Source organism: Odocoileus virginianus, chromosome 11 (genome assembly GCF_023699985.2).
Source record: "Odocoileus virginianus isolate 20LAN1187 ecotype Illinois chromosome 11, Ovbor_1.2, whole genome shotgun sequence".
In the NCBI taxonomy this organism is placed as follows: domain Eukaryota; kingdom Metazoa; phylum Chordata; class Mammalia; order Artiodactyla; family Cervidae; genus Odocoileus; species Odocoileus virginianus.
The window spans coordinates 27753564-27769303 of NC_069684.1; the positions used below are offsets into that span (position 1 = coordinate 27753564).

General features: G+C 41.2%; 1 pseudogene; it reads right to left on the reverse strand.

The window, feature by feature from the left end:
- Positions 1-2829: 2829 nt before the first annotated feature.
- Positions 2830-7008, reverse strand: LOC139037345 (dehydrodolichyl diphosphate synthase complex subunit NUS1 pseudogene; annotated as a pseudogene).
- Between the last annotated feature and the right edge of the window lie 8732 nt (positions 7009-15740).

The window sequence follows — 15740 nt, forward strand, 5'->3', positions numbered from 1 at the left end:
TCCTGATCTGGAACCAGTCTGTTGTTCCATGACCAGTTCTAAATGTTGCTTCTTGACCTGCATACAGATTCCTCAGGAGGCAGGTCAGGTGGCCTGGTATTCTCATCTCTTTGAGAATTTTCTACAGTTTGTTGTAATCCACACAGTCAAAGGCTTTGGCAGAGTCAATGAAGCAGAAGTAAGATGGCGGAGCAGAAAGACGTGTTCTCATCTTCTTCGAACACTCCAAAACTACAACTTGCTGCTGAACAATTGTCGACTGGAGAATGTTGGATCCCACCAAAAAAAGATACCCCACGTCCAAGGGCAAAGGAGAAGCTCCAGCAAGATGGTAGGAGGGTCGAAATCGAGTTTAGAGTCAAACCCCTAACCCGCCAGAGACACTCAGAGGGCTAAAACAAAACTTGTGCTCACCAGGACCCAGAGACCCCACAGAGACTGAGCCAGAACTGTGCTTGAGTGTCTCCTGAGAAAGTATGGGTCAGCAGTGGCCTGCCACAGGGGCAGGGGCTCTGGGTGCAACAGACCTGGGTATGGCATAAGCCCTCTTGGAGGAGGTGACTGTTAACCCCATCATAGAGCTGCCAGAACTTACACAGGACTGAGGGAACAGACTCTTGGAGGGCACAAACAGAATCTTGTGTGCACTGAACCACTAGGAAAGCCTAGTTATTATAATTTTTATTGGAGTGTAGTTGATTTACAATATCTGTTAGTTGTGTTAGTGGCAGGTGTTCAGCAAAGCTAATCAGTCATACGTATACATATACCAGCTGTTTTTAGATTCTTTTCCTGTATAGCCCTTCACAGAGTATTGAGTAGAATTCCCTCTGCTATATAGTAGGACCTTATTAGTTACCGATTTTATATGTAGTATTGTGTATATGCCAGACCACAATTTAAATAGCAAGACTCTAGGGAATTCCCTGAGAGTCCAGTGAGTTGTGAGGACTCCACGCTGCCACTGTAGGGGGCTAGGGTTCAATCCCTGATTGGGGAACTAAGATCCCACAAGCCATGCAGCATGGCCAAAAAAAAAAAAAAAGGAATCAGAATAAATAAACAGTAAGACTTTATTCCTCCTACACAAGGGAATGAAATAGCACTTTGAAATTTTGCCATTATCCATTAGGGAAAGCATGTATTTTGATGAATCTCTCATAATTACGATGACTAGGTGAGTGAGAGAACAAAATGCTTATGCCTGTCCCAGAAAAAGCATGAGGGAAAACAACATCATTTTGTCCTTGCAATAACCCTGTGAGATTAGAAGGTGGTCCCCATTTTGCAAATGGGGAGGGTGTTCAGAGAGGGTGAGCAAATGTCAGAGCTATGACTTGTTCTACAGCCTGACTCCAAACCCAGTGCCCACTCCCCCACACTGCCTGGTCCCTACTTCCCTCTCTCCCACATCTCTGGAACTGTCATTCAGCCCTGGATTTGGAAACAGTTGCAAGTTCTAGATAGAAAAGGGATTGAGGATATCTAAGCGCCGGGATCTGATCCTACAGACATGCAAATTTATGTGACAAGGATGTTCCAGGAAGCAGCATTTATAAGAGAAGAGCTGGAAACTCCGTTAGAAACACATAGTAGAATTGCTCAAAGATGACTTAAAACCGTAGCAACTGCCTTCCTGTTGCATCACCTGTCATTTCTTTCTTGATGTTCATTACTACCTCTTGTTTGTTTCTGTCTATGTCTGTCTCATCTATTAGAATGTCAATTCTTGAAAGACAAGAACATTGCTGGGTTCCTAACGTCAGTGTTCAATCATTTTTGTGGAATGAATGAACCTGAGCATTTTGAGAAAGCAAGTAAAGGTCATTGCAGGATGTTGTACACAGGATACCATTTTTGTTTTAAAAAATGTTCGAGTGTAGGTAGAGAAAAATCTGTAAGACTGAATATTAATAACTTTGGGATTGGGACTGGGGATTAGGTAGGGATGATTCTCATTTTCCATTATTTCAGTCTGTTTTTTACTATGAACATGAATTTCCTTAGTAATAATAAAAGTAAATTAAAAAAATAAGATTCTAGACTTTTATCTATAGGTGCCGACATTGATGTCTGGGGATGTTAATTCCAGCATTATTTATAGTGGCAAAAAGTAGAAATTATCATTTGCCCGCTTTAAAGGGGCTTCCCAGTTGGCGCTAGTGGTAAAGAATCCACCTGCCAATGCAGGAAACATGAGAGACTCAGGTTCGACCCCTGGGTCAGGAAGATCCCCTGGAGGAGGGCATAGAAACCCACTCCAGTATTCTCGGCTGGAGAATCCCATGGACAGGGGAGCCTGGTGGGCTACAGTTCATGGGGCCACGAAGAGCTGGAAGCGACTTAGCGTGCATGCAACACAGAACTCCATTCCTCTGGAGATCCCTCCGACTCAGAATGCATCCTTTTTTTGTTTAATGGCTCAGTCGTGTCTGACTCTTTGCAACCTCATAGACTGTAGCCTGCCAGGCTCCTCTGTCAATAGGATTTTCCAGGCAAGAATACTGGAGTGGGTTTCCATATCCTTCTCCTGGGAATCTTCCCAACCCAGGGATCGAACCTGCAGCTCCTATCACATCTCCTACATTACAGATGGATTCTTTTACTGCTGAGCCACCAGGAAAGCCCTAGAATGCATCTTTTAATAAGTCAATATAGTATTTATTTTTAATTGAAGGATAATTGCTTTATAGGATTTTGTTGTTTTCTGTCAAACATCAACAAGAATCAAACACAGGTGTACACATGTCCCCTACCTCTTGAACCTCTCTCCCACCTCCCTCCCCATCCCACCCATCTAGGTGGTTACAGCCCGTCTGAGTTCCCTGAGACATACAGCAAATTCCCATTGGGTATATATTTTTCATGTAAGTTTCCATGTTACTCTCTCCATACATCTCACCCTCTCCTCCCCTCTTCCCATGTCCATAAGTCTGTTCTGTCTGTTTCTCCATTGCTGCCTTGCAAATAAACCCATCAGTACCATTTTTCTAGATTCCATATATATGCGCTGCTGCTGCTGCTAAGTCACTTCAATTGTGTCCGACTCTGTGTGACCCCATAGACGGCAGCCCACAAGGCTCCCCCATCCCTGGGATTCTCCAGGCAAGAACACTGGAGTGGGTTGCCATTTCCTTCTCTGATGCATGAAAGTGAAAAGTGAAAGTGAAGTCGCTCAGTCGTGTCCGTCCCTCAGCGACCCCATGGAGCGCAGCCCTCCAGGCTCCTCCGTCCATGGGATTTTCCAGGCAAGAGTACCGAAGTGAGGAACCATGGACTTCTCTGATATATATGTGCTAGTATACGATATTTATCTTTTTCTTTCTTACTTCACTCTGTATAATAGGTTCTAGGTTCATCCACCTCATTAGAACTGACTCAAATGCATTTCTTTTTATGGCTAATATTTCATTGTGTATATGAAGCACAACTTCTTTTTTTTTTTTTGAAGCACAACTTCTTTATCCATTCATCTCTTGATGGACATCTAGGTTGCTTCCATGTTCTAGCTATTATAAATAGTGCTGCAGTGAACAATGGGATACATGTGTCTTTTTCAATTTTGGTTTCCTCAGGGTATATGCCTGGGAGTGGGATTACTGAGTCATATGTTGGCTTTATTCCTAGTTTTTTAAGGAATCTCCATGCCATCTTCCATAGTGGCTGTATCAATTTACATTCCCACCAACAGTGCAAGAGCATTCTCTTTTCTCCACACCCTCTCCAGCATTTATTGTTTGTAGACATTTTGATGATGGGCATTCTGACTGGTGTGAGGTGATAACTCATTGTAGTTTTGATTTGCATTTCTCTAATAATGAGTGATGTTGAGCAGCTTTTCATGTGTTTGTTAGCCATCTGTAATGGAGAAAAGTCTATTTAGGTCTTTTTCCCACTTTTAGATTGGGTTTTTTTTTTTTTTTTTTTCTGGTATTGAGTTGTATGAGCTGCTTGTATATTTTGGAAATTAATCCTTTGTCAGTTGTTTCATTTGTTATTATTTTCTCCCATTCTGATGGTTGTCTTTCCACCTTGTTTGTAATTTCCTTTGCTATGCAAAAACTCTTAAGTTTAACTAGGTCCCACTTGTTTACTTTTGTTTTTTATTTCCTTTACTCTAGGAGGTGGATCATAGAGGATCTTGCTTTGATTTATATCATTGATTGTTCTGCCTATGTTTTCCTCTAAGAGTTTTATAGTTTCTGGTCTTACACTTAGGTCTTTAATCCATTTTGAGTTTATCGTTGTGTATGGTGTTAGAAAGTGTTCTAATTTCATTCTTTTACATATAGCTGTCCAGTTTTTCCAGCACCACCTACTGAAGAGGCTATTTATGCCCCGTGGTATATTTTTGCCTCCTTTGTAAAAAAATGAGGTACCAATAGGTGCATGGATTTATTTCTGGGCTTTCTATCTTGTTCCATTGGTCTAAATTTCCGTTTTTGTGGCAGTACCATACTGTCTCAATGACTGTAGCTTTGTAGTAAAATCTGAAGTTAGGAAGGTTGATTCCTCCAGCTCCATTCTTCTTTCTCAAGACTGCTTTGACTATTCGGGGTCTTTTGTGTTTCCATATGAATTGTGAAATTTTTTGTTCTAGTTCTGTGAAAAATGCCATTGGTAGTTTGATAAGGATCTTACTGAATCTGTAGATTGCGTTTGGTAGTATAGTCATTTTAACAATATTGATTTTTCCACCCAGGAACATGGACTATCTCTCCATCTGTTTATGTCATCTTTGATTTCTTTCATTGGTGTCTTATAATTTTCTGTATACAGTTCTTTCATCTCCTCAGGTAGGTTTATTCCTAGATATTTTATTCTTTTTGTTGCAGTGGTGAATGGGATTGATTCCTTCTTTCTGATTTTTCATTATTAGTATATAGGAATGCAAGTGATTTCTGAGTATTGATTTTGTATCCTGTGACTTTGCTAAATTCACTGATTAGCTCTAGTAATTTTCTGATAGCATCTTTAGGGTTTTCTATGTATAGTATCATGTCATCTGCAAACAGTGAGAGCATTACTTCTTTTCCAGTCTGGATTCCTTTTATTTCTTTTTCTTCTCTACCTGCTGTAGCAAGGACTTCCAAACCTATGTTGAATAATAGTGGTGAGAGTGGACACCCTTGTCTTGTTCCTGATCTTAGGGGGAATGCTTTTTGCCACTGAGAATAATGTTTGCTAAGGGCTTATCATATATGGCCTTTACTTTGTTGAGACAGGTTCCTTCTATGCCCATTTTTGGAAGAGTTTTAATAGGTGCTGAATATTGTCAAAGGCTTTTTCTGCATCTATTGAGACTATCATATGTTTTTTCTCTTTCAATTTGTTAATATGGTGTATCACATTGATTGATTTGCATATATTGAAGAATCCTTGCATCCCTGGAATAAACCCAACTTGATCATGATGTTTGAACTTTTTAAAGTGTTGCTGAATTCTGTTTGCTAGAATTTTGTTGAGGATTTTTGCATCTATGTTCATCAGTGATATTGGCCTGTAGTTTCCTTTTTTAGTGTTGTCTTTGGTTTTGGTATCAGGGTGATGTTGACCTCATAGAATGGGTTTGAAAGTGCTCCTTTCTCTGTAATTTTTTGAAAGAGTTTTAGAAGGATAGGCATTAGCTCATCTCTAAATGTTTGATAGAATTCACCTGTGAAGCCATCTGGTCCTGGGTTTTTGTTTTATGGGAGCTTTTGATCACAGTTTCAATTTCAGTACTTGTAGTTGGGTTGTTCATAATTTCTATTTCTTCCTGGTTCAGTCTTGGAAGATTGAACTTTTCTAAGAATCTGTCCATTTCTTCCAGGTTATCCATTTTACTGCCATATAGTTGCTCATATAATCTGTTATAACCTCTCCTTTTTAATTTCTAATTTTGTTGACTTGATTCTTTTTTTCTTGATGAGTCTGGTTAAAAGTTCGTCAGTTTTCTTTATCTTCTATAGTATTCTTAAAAATTAAAGTTTGGCCACCAGGAAAGACTGAACAAAAATTATTCCCCTCCCCCCTAAACAACAAAGAAACAGCTTTAATCATCTCTTTCCTGACCCACAAAAACAGGGAAGTAGTTGGAGCTGAAGCCTTTAAATCTGAAATTTCAGCTCCTAAAACATTGCTCGTTGCTCAAAAGTGAAAACCCACACATTTTCTTCTCCAGTATTTGCCCTATTTGTGAGTTTATTTCCATACAGCATGCATGCACACATCCCCGGTACTCACTCACATGTCCTCTTACTTTCACGCGAGACACTATTTTCTTGTGTGTGTTTGTTGATTAACTATGAGAATAACCAACTTGATGTGTGCAGAGTTTCAAAGGTGCTTTGTCCATACCAAAGTCACCTGAGTCCTCTTCTCTGAAAGCCTTAAAAATCAAATTACACAACCAAGGATCACTACTTTCCCAGATACTGTTCACAGGCTGCATATTGACGGGGGGCAGAGAAAAAGTCCTCATAACTGATGTTTAGGTGGGAAGACAAAGAGACAACCTCCATCACCCGGATATGCTAGGGCATAAAGCCTAGTGTGCTGTCCTCAGACCAAACTTCAACACTAAATCAGGATCAGGGACATTATTCAAACTAAGTAAATGGTCTAACATATCTGCATCCATATCTACAGATTTCTTTTGCTGCTGAACTACTAACTGGCCAAAGTCTTGAGCAGCTCTCACAATATCTGCTTTTCCATCTTCAGGGAACAGCACTTTCGCTGCCAAATGGCAATCTTGGTCATGACTTTGCAAATTCTGGTGAGTATTTGGAACCATCTAAGTCAGTCCGGATATTCCTGATGTTGTTTCAGAATTTCATCCATCAACCTGGAATTATTTCTTTTGACAATCCCCTGGTGGTCGTAGACGCTGATGTAAGAGATGCCCACGGCAGATCAAACCACCAAGCTTGCCATGTGGGAGAAGCTGGGCTCCTGGTCCTCCTCAGTGATCAGCAGGTTCACGTACCCAGGCAGCTTCTCCAGGGAACTGCAGCCGCAGGTAATTCATTTACCTTAATAACATTAGGCAAGAGCTGAATCACAACCCATGATTACAGCCTGGACAAAAGCTTGCTAGAAACATTCTCTGACATTTTTAGCCAAAAAGTTGTTCATTCCTCAGTGTTCTCCCTCTTTTGCATCCCACACTCAGCCAGCGACTGACTCAGTCTTAAGGGAGAAGTAGCATGAATTCAGCAACTTTGTATATAGCATCTTCTTATATTCCTACACTGAGCCAGACTTCCTTAGGTAAGAAGAGAAACTGGAACTGGAGATCTTCAAGAGACCTAAACAGGGGACTCTCCCTGGTGGCAAAGAATCCGCCTGTCAATGCAGAGGACACAGGTTGGATCCCTGGTCTGGGAAGATTCCATGTGCCGTGGAGCAACTAAGCCCCTATGCCACAACTACCAAGCCCACATACTGTAGCTACTGAGGCCCAAGTGCTCTAGGGTCTGTGCTCCACAAGAGAAGCCACCGCAGTGAGAAGCCTGAGCACCACAAGGAAGAGCAGCGCCTGCTCGCCTCGATTAGAGAGAGCCTGCACACGGCAACGAAGACCCAGGGCAGCCAAAGATAAATTAGAAAAGACAGAGACCTAGGCCAGAGATGTCATAAAGGGGATTCAGATATGAGGTGAGAGGCTGGAGCAGATCAGTACTAAGATCTCTTCCAACTGTAAATTTCTATGGAGAAGAGCTCCTGCCCTTTTGAAGCATACAGTCTAATCAGGGAGATAGACGTGAAGAACGTGTAGAGACTTCCCTGTTGGTCCAATGGACTTCCCTGGTGGCTCAGGTGGTAAAGAATCTGCCTGTAATGCAGGAGACCTGGGCTGGATTCCTGGGTCGGGAAGATTCCCCTGGAGAAGGGAATGGCAACCTGATCCAGTATTCTTGCCTGGAGAATCCCATGGACATGAGGTTACAGTCCATGGGGTTACAAAGAGTCGGACATGACTGAGCAATTAACACTTGCCTTTTCCAGTGGTTAGGACTCTGTGCTTCCACTGCATCAGGCATGTATTCCATTCCTGGTCTGGGAACTAAGATCCCTGCCGGGCCAAAAAGAAAAAAGATGAAGAGACAGTAAAGAAAAAGTCCTGAGCAGGAATGAGCGTTGCCTATTTAATTACCATTGCAAGTATGTTAGTTGCTTAGTTGTGTCTGATTATTTGTGACCCCATGGACTGTAGTCTGCCAGGCTCTTCTGTCCATAGGATTCTCCAGGCAAGAATACTGGAGTGGGTAGCCATTCCCTTCTCCAAGGGGTCTTCCCAACCCAGGGATCAAACCCAGGTCTCCTGCATTGCAGGCAAAGTCTTTACCATCTGAGTCACCAGGAAAGCCTACCACTGCAAGGAATGGTGACTGTTTTTCAACTGGGGGAGGCATATGGGTTTAATTCCTCTAGGAATCCTTAAAATTATTGTTGTTTAGTACCTAAGTCATGTCTGACTCTTTTGCAACCCCATGGACTGTGGCTTGCCAGGCTTCCTGCTAGTCAGTGGGAAGCTAGAGGCAGCTACTTGTCATTGCTACTTGCTTTCTGGACACTGTTGGGACATTGTAGAGCTCACAAACTCACACACATTCTTAGGTCTGTGAGGTACGCAGGATCATTTTTATACTCATATTGTAGTTGAGGAAACTTAGTGAAATGCCTTACCCTTTATCTAGTGAGGTACAGGCTATGCTGAGACCCACTCATCCTGACCTCCAGATGAGTGTATGAGTGCTAGGTCGCTTTAGTTTTGTCTGACTCTTTGCGACCCCATGCACCATAGCCCTCCAGGCTCCTCTGTGCAGGGGACTCTCCAGGCAAGAATACTGGAGTGGGTTGACATGCCCTCCTCCAGGGGATCTTCCCAACCCAGGGATCAAACCCATTTCTCTTTTGTCTCCTGCATTGGCAGGCAGGTTCTTTACCACTAGCGCCACCTAGGAAGCCTCAGATGAGTGCTTGTTCCTTAAAGAAGACTGTCATGTGAATTTCAAGCCTAATGTTAAGAGTCAGGACTTTAAAAAGCTGATGTGTGTGGAGAAACTTTGTCATATCTCGACTCCCCACTTTCCATTTCTAGACACACACAATGATGATAAAGTTAAATGTATTATTGCAAATGCAAGAATATTGCATTTGAATGTGTGCTCAGTCGTTTAAGTCGTGTGCAACTCTTTGCGACCCCATGGACTGTAACCCACCAGGCTCCTCTGTCCATGGAATTCTCCAGGCAAGAATACTGGAGTGGGTTGCCATTTCCTTCTCCAGGGGATCTTCCCAACCCAGGAATCGAATCTGTCTCTCTTATGTCTCCTGCATTGGCAGACAGGTTCTTTACCACTAAGGGCTTCCCTGGTGGCTCAGATGGTAAACTGCAGGTCTGCCTGCAGTTTGGGAGACCCGGGTTCGATCCCTGGGTTGTGAAGATCCCTTGGATCTTCTGCTTGGATCTTTACCACTAGTGCCACCAAATCAAATCCATGAATCTGGTAAACTTCTGGAATAGTGCGGTTTGGCAGAAATATAATTTGTTAAATTTTCTAGAAGCTACATTTTATAAATAAAAAGGCACAGAGCAAATTAATATATTTAATTCAATATATCAAAAATATTTTAAAAACTTATAATCAATATATAATACTAATGAGATAGTTAAAATTCTAAGTCTTCAAAATCTGATGAGCATATTATGGTAATAAGACATCTCAATTTGAACTAGCCACATTTCAAGTACTCAATTTGACTTGTAGCTTGGACAGTCTTGGTCAGTGCAGTTCTAAAAGTAGAACTGCTAGTATCTGAGTTTGACCCCAACCCACTGCAGTACTCTTGCTTGGAGAATCCCATGGATGGAGAAGCCTGGTGGGCTAGAGTCCATGGCGTTGCAAAGAATCGGACATGACTGAAGCGACTTAGCAAAGCACAGCACTGTGAAGTTGGCAGGCATCTTTTTGGGGACAAAATATCTTCTGATGTCCCTCATATCACACAAAACAAGCATGTCCTGGGTTATCCTTCAAGAAAAAGAAATGAAAAGGATCTACAGTTTACTCAACTTTTTAAATTGTAAAAGATTATACTGGAAGGGCTCTCTGAGATGATCTAGTCCAGCAGTTGACAAATTTCAGCCCTGGGTCATATCTGCTCACTGCCTGGTTTTTTTCTGCATCCTGAAAGCTAAAAATTATTTCTACGTTTTTTAAACAGTGACAGACTTTATTCTTTTGGGCTCTCAAATCACTGCAGGTGGTGACTGCAGCCATGAAATTAAAAGACACTTGCTCCTTGGAAGAAAAGTTATGATCAACCTAGACAGCATATTAAAAAGCAGAAATATTAATTTGCCAACAAAGGTCCATCTAGTCAAAGCTATGGTTTTTCCAGTAGTCATGTACAGATGTCAGAGTTGGACTATAAAGAAAGCTGAGCGTTGAAGAATTGATGCTTTTGAACTGTGTCTTGGAGAAGTCTCTTGATAGTCCCTTGGGCAGCAAGGAGACCTTGGGCAGTCAATCCTAAAGGAAATCAACCCTGAATATTCACTGGAAGGACTGATGCTGAAGCTGAAACTCCAATCCTTTGGCCACCTGATGCGAAGAACTGATTTATAGGAAAAGACCCTGATGCTGGGAAAGATTGAAGGTGGGAGGAGAAGGGGACGACAGAGGATGAGATGGTTGGATGGCATCACTGACTCGATGGACATGAGTTTGAGTACTTAGATGAACTCAGACTTACTTAGTTTGAGCTCTGGGAGTTGGTGATGGACAGGGAAGCCTGGCGTGCTACAGTCCACGGGGTCGCAAAGAGTCGGATGCAACTGAACAACTGAACTGAACATTTTTAAATGGTTCAAAAAAATTGAAAAAAGAATAATGTTTCATGACATGTAAATAGTATATGAAATTCAAAAGTCAGTGTCCATTACAAAGGTTTTTCAGAACACCTCCACCCTCATTTGTGTACATTTTGTCCATGGTTGCCTTTGAGCTACAACAACAGAGTTGTCACAATGATAAAATGACCTACCAAGCTCAAAGTAGTATTAACTGGCCCTTCACAGAAAAAGTTGGCTGACCCCCCGGCACAGCAAACATCCCCATTCTGCTGGTAGGGAGCTGAGACACAAAGACATGCCAGGCCTGAGGTCACGTCATCGGCCAGAGGTTGAAATGAGACCTCAGTGGTTACTGTTCTTTTCACGACACCATCACTCAAAAGATGGTACCCAAGAGCTTCTCAGTTTATCAGAACAATGACTGCTTGGTCCTTTTATGTGCCTGTCTGCTCCTCACCTGCAAGCCTAACCTAGGCTTTAGTAGGGGCCGCTGCATCTGTGGTGCAGCAGTAAAGAATCTGCCTGCAATGCAGGAGACTCTGGTTCGATCCCTGAGTCAGGAAGATCCCCTGGAGAAGGAAATGGGAACCGACTCCAGTATTCTTGCCTGGGGAATCCCGTGGGCAGAGAAGCCTGGCGGGCTGCAGTCCCTGGGGTTTCAGTCAGACCTGACTGAGTGACTGAGCACGCTGCATTGTAACCTCGAGAGGGCAGCACTGGCTAACGTGACTCCAGAGAGCAACCTCTTCCAAGAAATGACCAAAATAGTACACTGTTGTGTCTTTAAAAAAGAGAGGAAGAAAAAAAGCAGGTCAAAAAAAAGGGCCCGAGTTGCTTTTGATGGTGGCATGCATACATACTAGTACAGTGTAAGATATTAAAAAAAATTTTTTTTTTTTTTAACAAATTGCCAAAGGTGAGTTCAAGCTCAGAAAATACCCACATCTAGCTAGAATTGAAGGAAGGCAAATTGGTAGCAAAACGAAAGTAGGCATTTCAGAGAAAAGCACCCACACATTAAAAACAAAAACAAAACAACAAAAAACTTTCTGAGTATTGAGGGAAGACTAAGAGAAGTAGTAGAGTGGGTTGCCATGCCCTCCTTCAGGAGGGGATCTTCCCAACCCAGGGATCGAACCCAGGTCTCCCACATTGCAGGCAGATTCCTTACTGTCTGGTGGCTCAGACAGTAAAGAATCTGCCACTCACAAAAAAAACAACTCCAATTCTAGTTTCTGAGTATTGAGGAAACATGGAGAGGAAATTAGTCCTCCTGGAGCCTTAGGGACAGTTTAAGTAGGTGAGTGGAGCTATGCTCATGACCCAGATTTGTACTCATTCTGAGGGGGCTGAAGAAGAGCTTCTATCTCTTCATTTTGGTGAGGTCTAATCATAAAATGTGGCTAGTGAGGTTTGCAGCCTAGTATGAGGTATTTAGGAAGTATAATTAATATTTGCAAAGGGCTGTAAAATCCTATAGATTAAAAGGTGTCCTGTGGAAGATGCAAGATGGACTGGTGTTACTGTGAGGGCAGATATATTTTTGTGGGTGTCACCACTGTTGTTGTTTACTGAGGAGGCAGAGGGAAAAAGTAGGTTAAGGCCAGGTGGCACAGTCCTTCAACGTGACTAAGAACTGGGCCACATGAAACCTGTCTGGGCAGACTATCACATCAGATGGTCTAGAGAAATTTCCCCAAGAATGCATAAATCCTCAGAGGCAGAATGGTTAGCTTCATGACACATAATCATGCCTGGAAGAAATCTGGTGGGGCTAATTAGAAAAACACATATGGCACTTCCGTCTTTACAAGGAAGGGGACTGAATTGTATTACTCAGCAAATATTTTCCTCAGCCTGAGCTTGACTTCTGAGATTTTCTGAGAACTGAGCATTTTTTCTAAGTAATCCCAAAAGCCTGGGTAACAGCAGGAACTAAGCTAGTAGTCTAATTAAGCATCCCCATATTGTGATACTTTAAAACACTACTGGGAATCCCAATGAGTTCCTAATGGCTAATTTCTAAATTTAATCCAAAGTGCTCCACTGAATACTCTTGTATGACCTTTGTTAATTATGTAATATCTAATCACCAGTGATGATAAAAAATTGAAAACGATGGCATGAACTGATTCACTCTCCTGCAGGTATTCCATCAAGAACAAAGATTAGGGCATCTCCGAGGAATAAAACTTCAGCATATAGGAAACTGCTTTCAAACTCTAGCAATTAAGTATATTTTTAGTCCCTGGAATGATAAAAATATGGAACTGCACCGAATGGGATTATTTTGTTGTTGTTGTTCTTATTTTTTCCAGTTAGAATTTTGGTACAGATCAATCTTATAACATGTGGGAAGACCTTAAAGACATCATGAAAATAATCTGGTGTACTTAGGGTACGATAAGAAATCCTCAGCAGAAATATCATTAAGTTTAAATCTTTATTCTGTTACTAAGAAAAGTAAATCCACAACTCCAGTACTGTATTTACTTTGGAAATTATAAACTACCAGAAAATAAAACAAAGACAGGAAGAAGGAAAAGAAAAATAGAGGTATTATACCAGTCAAGTGCCCAGTATTATAAATATAACTTGGAACTTACTTTATGACATTCACATAAAGCTAATTGACTTAGATGGCTTTGGTTTTCTGGCTTTTGTGTATTTTTGTCAGTTCTGTAATGTTACACGGTTTAGAGGATCAAATCCTATTTTGTGTAATGTTGTATTCCATCTTTGAATTTTAAACCAGTTGACAGAATCTTTAGGTATTAGTACAGTCCTCAAAGAGGGGGGAAAAAATCCAACTTAACTGTGACTGTTTCCTATTTATATTGTATTTCTCATTTAAGAAGTCAAAAACTCAGTGGACTTTAGTCCAAGTCTCCCTAGCATAATGTCTTAGATTTCAGTAGCATTTCTCAGATTACAAAGCACTTTTACATCCATTCTCTCCTTTCACTGGGTCTTCAGAACAACACTGTGGGTGGGTATGGCATGCATAATATAGTTATTTAACAGCTTCATTTCCAAAAATTAATTCAATGAATATTTATTGAATGGCTACTGTTTGCCAGACACTCTTAGACAATGACCATTCAGTGGAAAATAAAACACACGAAGAGCCTGCCAGAAATGTTTGTGATTTGCCTAAGACTATAGAAAGTAAATCCAAAACATTTGAATGGATGTACTGTATTATCATTTCCATCTTCAGCTGGAAAAATGAAGCACAGATAACTTGACACTGTCTCTTAGTACTATAGTGGCATTTCTTGTATAGATTTGCTCAACCACGTCTGCTCGCCAGTATTTGCTCCCACACATTCCACCCTCTGGTCTTTCACTAGATCAATTCTTTTATACTCCCATCTACAGTCAATTCCTTCACATAGGCAGCTCCTCTCTCCTACTTCAGGACATGTATCCAGTCAACTCTCTCTCACACACTGCCATTCTCTCATGTATCAAAAAAAGATAAAGTGTTGTTTCAAAAAAAAAAAATATTGTAATTTCTTCTGACTTAAAAACAAACTTCTCTCAATCCCACTTCCCCCAGTTACTCATCCCTTACCAGTGACCACTCCATTTTTCTTCTTTCCTTTTGCAGCAAACTCCTATTCTCTAATTTGTAAGTCAAATAAGTATTTATTGAACAGATGCAGAATAAATGAACTAGGAATGTTTCACATGAAGTTAAGTAAATTCAAGTATTCAGATGCCTTGTCACTCACACACACACACACAGGGGTTTATATTTCTGCAAAAGGCAGAACTATACCCAATGGTTAGAAACATCCAGCATGATATTTGCACCAATAGTTTCAGTTTCTCCAATATAACAGACGCTAAGGTAGCTCAGTTGGTGAAGAATCTGCCAGCAATGCAGGAGACCCGGGTTTGATCCCTGAGTTAGGAAGTTCACTTGGAGAAGGAAATGGCAATCTACTCAAGTATTCTTGCCTGGAGAATCCCATGAACAGAGGAGCCTGGCAGGCTACACAGTCCATGGAATCGCAAGAGTTAGACATGACTTAGTGACTAAATCACTCACGATTTTTCAAAGAGATGAGATATAGGGACTTCCCTGGTGGTCCAGTGGCTAAGATTCCAAGCTCTGAATGCAGGGGGCCGGAGGTTAAATTACTGGTCAGGGAATTAGATCCCACATGTTGTGACTAGGACCCAATGCACCTACATAAAGAAATAAACAAAAACAAATATTTTTTTTTTTTAAAAGAGAGATATAAATTTTTTTTTTTTTTTTTTTAAAGCAGGGGCTTTCCTGGTGGCTCAGTTGGTAAAGAATCTGCCTCCAGTATGGGAGACTTGGGTTCGATCCCTGGGTTGGGAAGGTCCCCTGGAGAGAGGAATAGCTACCCACTCCAGTATTCTGGCCTTGAGAACTCCATGGACTATATAGTCGCAAAGAGTCGACTTTCACTTTTCTTTCACTTAAAAAAAATAGTATTCTTGGACCTTTCAAGGAAATAGAATTTTCATGACCTATCCTCCACATCAGCAATTGAGGCACTCATACCATCAGAAATACACCTCAAGTCAACTAACTGATTTGTTAAGGAAGTGGTCTTTTGTTCTCAGTTATATTTTCAGTTTCATATCAGTGATTCTCAGAAGGTATGAGAAAAATTTCACAAAGCAGACATATCAGAATCCCTGGAATTCTGATATTGCATTCTAGGGAGACAGTCTTCCTCAGCCCCTAAGTAAATCACTTACCAGTACAAACCAGTGTGAACTGATGGAAGTATAGTCTGTGCTAATACAAGGGAGTAACGAGAAAATATAAACTAAACTACATAATATGCTAAGCTTCAACCAAATTGATATTTCAAAGTAGAAACTGTTGCAACAATTAGTGTATGTGCTG